Source organism: Pseudophryne corroboree, chromosome 6 (assembly GCF_028390025.1).
Source record: "Pseudophryne corroboree isolate aPseCor3 chromosome 6, aPseCor3.hap2, whole genome shotgun sequence".
NCBI lineage: Eukaryota > Metazoa > Chordata > Amphibia > Anura > Myobatrachidae > Pseudophryne > Pseudophryne corroboree.
The window spans coordinates 548,440,480-548,448,246 of record NC_086449.1 but is presented as its reverse complement, the minus strand read 5'-3'; the positions used below and the strand labels follow the sequence as shown (position 1 = coordinate 548,448,246).

At 39.7% G+C, this 7,767-nt stretch overlaps 1 pseudogene; it reads right to left on the bottom strand.

The window, feature by feature from the left end:
• Nucleotides 1–2,194: 2,194 nt before the first annotated feature.
• LOC134937034 (5S ribosomal RNA) lies at nt 2,195–2,313 on the bottom strand (annotated as a pseudogene).
• Nucleotides 2,314–7,767: the final 5,454 nt, after the last annotated feature.

Genomic DNA, 7,767 nt, shown 5'->3' with positions numbered 1-7,767 from the left:
GGTTACCAGGGGCGGCTGGGACGCTCGAGGTCACCGTGGTTACCGGAGGACGTCACTTCCTGGCAACCACAATCACGAACTTACCGGAAGCCCGGCTCCACGCCAGCGCCCGCTGTCTGATGCTGCAGTCTTACAGGTGTGTGTACACATAAAGGTAAGGTGTTTTACACTGTGGGTTTTTGTACTTTGCACAGCACACAGCCTTGATAAATGCGTCATGCGCGGCGCTGAAACGTTGGCAAAGCTATGCCACTTTGATATGTGATTTTTTTTCACTAAACTTTGATATCTTTTGCATCAAGTCCCCAGAGTGCCGCCTGGTTCTTTCATTGTTTGGGAGTGTGCCAACTCTCCCTAGGGACCATAGTGACTGTACAATTTACATAGGAGGGCACCGGGGCAGTTGATTCTGTTAACATGGAGTGCCGACCAACCTGAGTCTTTATATATATATATATATATATATATTAGGTAGTGGGAGTATGGCGCCACAGGTATGTGTGAGCAGATAACTTATTATAGTATAATACTTTGGTTCAAGACACTCCTTTTAATAATATAAGGTGTCAGCTAACCCCTAAATACTCGGCAGGGATAAGCTGCCTTTAGAGTTAAAATGTGGAAAAAAAGGGGGGATAGGGGTATCAGCGACTTACAGTTTCTAATATATTGATATAAATATGAAGAATATTGCAAGATACGGTTTAGAAAAAAAGGTAACAAAATATTTATTTATACAATTTAAAACATAATGATGGGATGAAAAAATATAGAATACAAAAGCTTGATAATACCAAAAGAATAGATAAAAAATATATAATTTAGCTAGAACCCTGAATCACATAAAATCAGTAAAAACAATATTGTACTGATAAAAGATATTTTAGGATAAGAGAATGATGCTTATCTTTAAAAACGGAGAGTCAGTAGAGGTACTCCCAACGCGTTTCGTCCAGCAGACTTCATCAAGGGATAAAGGACTAGTGTGCAAACACTCTTATTTATAGCAGCTATGATTAAGGATAAGTGACTGTGACATCACTTCCTGTTAGTACTAACATTCAGTATTCTAACACAAAGTTTGATATAAATGTAGGTAAGGAGTAGGACTACTAATGATGAGCCCAGATACTGTTTATCTTATGAAAACGAGAGCTGTACATGGAGAAATAATCAAAGATCGTCCAGGACGCCTCCTGCGTCACTTCCGCCCCACTTCCTGTATTTACAGTCTCTTATTGCGCATGCGCACCATGCGCGACTTCCGGTAAAATGTCCTCGTGATAATTTAGTTGTTTTGCCCTTCTTCCGGTTGGGCGGGTGCGTCATTCTGCCCTTCTTCCGGTTGGGCGGGTACGTCATATCCTGCCACGGCTAGTCCCAGCATCTTTGTGGTGATCATGGGTTGGGGCGGGATGTAAAATGATGCGGCGGCCATCTTTGAGTTGGTTTCAGATTGTGCTTTCAGTGCATGCGGCGGCCATCTTTACGGAGCCTTTAAATCGCGGACATTTCCTTATATTAAAGGTCCTGGAGCAGCTCACAGATAAATGAAACAAATGCAAATATTAGTGTTTGTTATTGTAATGAGCGTACATGAGAGTCAAATTACCTTAGAAAGACTAGTGTTAATAAATATGGCTGGAATATATTAAATGCATAGTGGACCCAAAATTTCACACAGAAAGGGACTGTGTTATTTATACCCAAAATTTATATAGTGCTGAATTATTAGATATCCGGATATTTAGTAGAAATTAGCATTAGTGTGCAGAGAGTGCTAGATTTATTAGATGTTATTATACCCTTGATTAAAGAACAAGGGGGACTTATATGCATATTAGGGATAAATTAGGTGAGTAGTGATATGGGAGTGTAAGTATAGTATTTTGTTGGACGAGAAGACCATTAATTAGCTGGTGCATAAGTGCTAGGATAATATGGGAGATAAAGAAATAGGGGGGGGGGGGGGAAGGGGGTAAGTGACAGAGTGCTTACAGAGAAATAAAAATAAAAAGTCGTCCGTCGTAAATATCGATTAGTGGTGTATATGAGGATTGTGTATTTGTGTACGGCTAGTCGTTAAAAATATCTAGCGTGAATGGAATATTAAAGTAATATCTGTGCAAAAAAATGGATTATCCGTGTGTCAATATTCCCTACAATATTGCCGTTACGAGCCCGCTGGTCTACCCTTATACAGTACCCAATCTTCTCAAGTGGTTACCCACTTGGTACTGATTGGGCCCAACACTGCTTAGCTTCCAAGATCGGACGAGATTGGGCGTGTGCCAGTGCGGTGTGACTGTATTCATTGGCGAAATGACTTATTCACACAGTAACAGGTTTTTATTAGGAATAATTGACATTCTATCTTAGAACCATAGTTGTTAAAGTGCAGGGTGCCAAAGGATAATAAATTGTAATATACAAATCCATATATGCTTGATTGTAGATGCTTCTGTCAAAGAAAGGGTGCAATTTCGTATCCTTCATTAAAGCCCAGAGGGTGTGTGGTTTTTAATTGAAAAATCCAGAACATTTCTCTTTGGGAGAGCTTCTTGGCCAGGTCTCCACCCTTGTTGCCGCTGGTTACGTGCTCGATGGCTTTGAAGGACATCTCTTCTGGATTGGAATTATGTTCAAGTTTAAAATGTCTATAAAGTAGATGAGTCTCCAGTTTATTCTTGATGCTCCTCACATGTTCTTGTATCCTAATTTTAAGAGTTCTTTTTGTCTTGCCCACATATTTCTTGTGGCACGTGCATTCTATTAAGTAGATTACTGATGTGATATTGCAGTTCATGAACTTTTTGATTTTGAACTCCTGGGTGCCGTCCGTAGTACTGAAGGTTTTCCTGTTAGGGTTAAGGTACTTGCAGATGTTGCAGTGTCCACATTTATAGGATCCAATGCATTTGGGTAAGGTATGCTGGTTATCTTCAGGTAGTAATTCCCGTAGCATGCTGGGTGCAAGGATGTCTTTGAGGTTTCTTGATTTCCGAAACACAAGTTCTGGTTGGGTCGGGAGGATTTCCTTGAGGATTGGGTCCATAAGAAGTATGGGCCAGTGGTTTCTTAGTGATGTCCTGATGGCATGTTCATGGTTGCTGTAGGTCGTTATAAATGAAACCGCTTCCTTCTTCTCTGTCTTGTCCTTGTATGTCAGCAAGTTTTTCCTCTCCAGATTTCTTGTCTTAATGACTGCTTTGTCCAGTATTGCTTTGGGATAACTCTTCTACTCAAACCTTTTTCTATATATTCCCAATTGTTCCTCACAGTCTTCGGTTTGGTTACAGTTCCTCTTAATTCGGTGAAATTGAGAATACGGTATATTATCTTTCCATTTTTTTGAGTGATTGCTCTTATAATGTAAGTAACTGTTCTTGTCGACAGATTTGATGTAATTTTTGGTGGAAACCATACCTTGCTCTCCGGTTAGAATCAGATCCAGGAATTCAATAGAGGTTTTATTTAAATTACAAGTAAATGAAAGGTTAAAATCATTGATTTGTAAAAGTTTAAAAAAGTCCATAAATAATTCTGCACTCCCATCCCATATGATCAAGATATCATCAATGTACCTCCTGTACATGATGATTGATTCCTTGAAGTACTGTGTAGAGTAAACATGTTTCTCCTCCCACTGTCCCATAAACAAATTAGCGAAGCTGGGTGCAAAAATAGTACCCATAGCAGTGCTGCACTGTTGTAGGTAAAATGTATCTAAAAATTTAAAATAATTGTGGGTTAAAATAAATTCCATTAGGTCGCAAATTAATTTCTTATGGGGTTCTGTGAGGGAGTCATCTTTGTTCAGGTACTCTCTGCTTGCTTCAATTCCTTTATTGTGTTCTATACAAGTGTACAATGATTGTACATCGATAGTCACCCATAGGTATGATTCTTCCATTCCACATTTTTCATTTCATTCAGTACCATGGTGGTGTCTTTAAGAAAGGATGGAAGTTTCTTAACATATGGATTTAAAAATATGTCCACATATTTGGATAGGCCGAACGTGAGGGAGTCTATCCTTGCGACTATCGGTCTCCCCGGAGGATTGGACAGGTCCTTATGAATCTTTGGTAAAAAGTAGAAAATGTGGGTCATGGGGTTGGATGACATTAAAAAAGAGAATTCCTCTTTTGTAATAATATCCCTTCTCAGGCCTTGTAGGAGTAGTGATCTCAATTCTTCCACATATGAATCTTTGGGATCGTCTGGCAGCACACTATAGGAGTGGGAATCTCATGGGAGTCTTTGTGCTTCCTGGACATACTTGTCACGATCCATGATCACCAAACCCTCCCCCCCCCCCCCCCTTTGTCAGCCGGTTTTATAACAATCTGCTTATTTTTCTGAAGTTTTTTCAAGGCTTCTATTTCTCTGTTGTGTAGATTTTTATTCATAACTGGTACGGGTTCCGTTTCGCAAAGGTCTTTCTTTACTAAATCATAGAAGATACTTAGGTTGCTCCCTTTAGATTCCACTGGATAATATTTGCTTTTTGGTTTGAGTCCAGATTTGGACCTAGCTTCATAATTTGATATAATGGCATTGTCTTTCTTCAAAAAATTTCTTTTTAACGTGAGTTTTCGCACGAATTTATTAAGGTCAATGAAGGTGTCAAACTTGTTCAATCCTTCAGAGGGTGCAAATGAAAGTCCTTTGCTTAGAAGGGTCTGTTCTGGGTCAGTAAGGATGTGGGTAGATAGGTTGAAGATTCCTTTATCTGCTGTATTTATAGGTTTCTCTTTTTGAATTCTTTCCCTCCTACCGCCCCGTTTTCCTCTACTTCTGCAAATCTTCTTTTTAGAGGAGAAGCGTGTTTGACATCCTCGCATATTGTGCTCCTGGGAGGGTTTTTCTGTCTTGCTCCTTGTCTTACAGATAAAAAATCCTGTTCATTGTTTGATCTTAATCGGTTCAAAGCAGTAAATCTGTTAAAGGTTCTTGTGTACGGTGTTGATGGTGATTCATCTCTCCATACAGGTCTCGTTTTTAACGGTATATAACCATACCCTCCAGCATTTTACACATAAAAATCGATACAAATTCTAAAAGGGGGCGTGGTCATGCCCCTTTTCCTATGCTTTCAGTGGAAGTTTGGAGAGCCAAAAATCATTACAGACCATAAAGAATAGGTACTGTACCTGCCAAAAAGGTAGAGTTGGAGGGTATGATATACCAGAAGGAAACCAGGTGTCATTCCAAGGCTGCCAGTATGGTGTAAAATATGGTGCTTTATTCAGTTAACATTTCTAAATATAGAGAAACTCACTCAGGTCCGGCACTGCCTCATACAACAAAGCTTCGCTGGGTTCCCTCACAATGTCTTATGCATAGAGACAGCAGCAGATGTGGTGCTCCAAGCAATAACACAGCTCCATAGCAGCAATATCATTACAATGTTTCAATTCCTATTTATTTAATTACTGATGAAATGCAACTAAATAAATAGGTATTGAAACATTGAAATTATATTGCTGCTGTAGATATATACAGTACTGTGGAACATATTTAGGCAGGTGTGGAAAAATGCTGCAAAGTAAGAAAGCTTTCAAAAATAAAACTGTTAATAGTATATTTTAAGCAAATCAATATTTGGTGTGACCACTTATTGGCACTATGTACATGACTCATTATTCCATTATACTCATTATAATGAGCATATATGAACATTATAATATTCATTATACTAATAATACTCATGAGCATATATATTATCATATATATCATTATATATATATATATATATACAGTATATATATATATATATATATATATTAGATATATATCATTATCATTTATATCATTATCATATATATCATATATATCATATATAATACTCATTATCATATATGAGCATTATAATGCTCATTATAACAGTATTCCACGGCACTCACCTACAGATGTATCCACATTTATCACATTTATCTTGACGGTTAATAGGATTAACTGTGACTGACCAGTCATACTTAATGTCCTGCTGTAATAACTTAATCCCCTGCTGTATTGTTCTCTGTATTGTATTGCAGTTGAGAACAATAGCTGAATGGTTTATGCTAATAAATCATGTTGTGACTAGGCACAGAAAACTACTCAAGATAACGGTGGTTACATCTGTATTCCTAGATTTGGGGTGCAACATAGTTTGTGACCACATTGTTTAAATAGAAATCACAGGGGCTCTGCACTCGCTACATTAACTAGCATAAACTAAGATAAACAGTGGAGTTTTATGTTCATGTATTGATCAATGCATTTAAGCCTGCAGCCCCTGGCAAGGGACCCCACTATACTGCAGGTCTATTGCTCAAATTAATTATCATGAAAATAGCTATCGCTTTAGTGTTAAATACCACCTAGTCTAAAGCCAACACACCTGTTGTAAAGCACCTAGGAGAACAGCTGACGCAAGCTATAATTATGTTAAAATCCAGGTACATGAGAACATGCGAGCACAAAAAGATTAATTGAAAATTAATCGGGGGGAAAAAACAACTATATATATATATATATATATATATATATATATATACAGCGACTCCTAGCATGCAGCGGCACTCAGGGAAACAAACTCATGGGTATTCCAAACAAGTGGTGTTTGGAATACCCATGAGTTTGTTTCCCTGAGTGCCGCTGCATGCTAGGAGTCGCTGTATGTACTACAGATTCCAGAGGGCACCGGGGCCGCGTGTATCGTGAAGGGTGAGTGCCAATCCGCTGCTGCATATATATATATATATATATATGTTTTATATATATAAACTTCACTCTTATATGTTGAACTACAATTTTAAAATTTATATATTATTATCATTAAATAAACTTCATATATATTTTTTTATTATATTTTGCCAACCTGACCGCGAGTGACCTCACCGCTGACCGCAAAGTTGCCACCATTGAAGATAATGGAGCGGCTGTGCGATGTGCCGTCTGACAGCTCAGACGCGCACAGCCAATCAGGAGAGTGCCACGACGTGCCGCTCCCTGATTGGCTGAAGGGACCCTCTGTGACAGGAATCACGGGGGGTCTCAGCATTCGGGGAAAGGGGTCCCATGTGTAAACATGGAACCCCTTTAAGTCCGTGGTCCGGGTAATGCGTTTTATTTTTTTGCCAAGAACGTGGATTACAAAAAAGAACAGGATACAGCTACACTGGATTTTGGTGAGTATAATTTTATTTTCAGTACACCGTGGATTCTACTTGGAGAAGTGGACAGAGGTCGGTGTGTGAACATAGGTAAGTATGTGTGTGTCGGCATGTATGTAATAAAGTTTTACTATCACGGTGTGCGTGTACTGTGTTTATTTGGGTATTTTTTTGTAGTAGAACTACAGGTACCAGCGGGCCCGTTTCCCCCCGCATGCTGGTACTTGTGGTTCTCCAAGTACCAGCTTGCGGGGGAGGCTTGCTGGGACTTGTAGTTCTGCTACAAAAAAACAATATTCTTTTATTTGACACAAGGCTATCAGCCCCCCATCCGCAGCCCTTGGATGGGGGGACAGCCTCGGGCTTCACCCCTGGCCCTTGGGTGGCTGGAGGGGGGGACCCCTTGATTTAAGGGGTCCCCACTCCTCCAGGGTACCCCGGCCAGGGGTGACTAGTTGGGGATTTAATGCCACGGCCGCAGGGACCGATATTAAAGTGTCCCCCGGATGTGGCATTATCTCTCCAGCTAGTGGAGCCCGCTGCTGGTGTTAAAAATACGGGGGACCCCTACGTCTTTTGTCCCCCGTATTTTTTGCACCAGGAC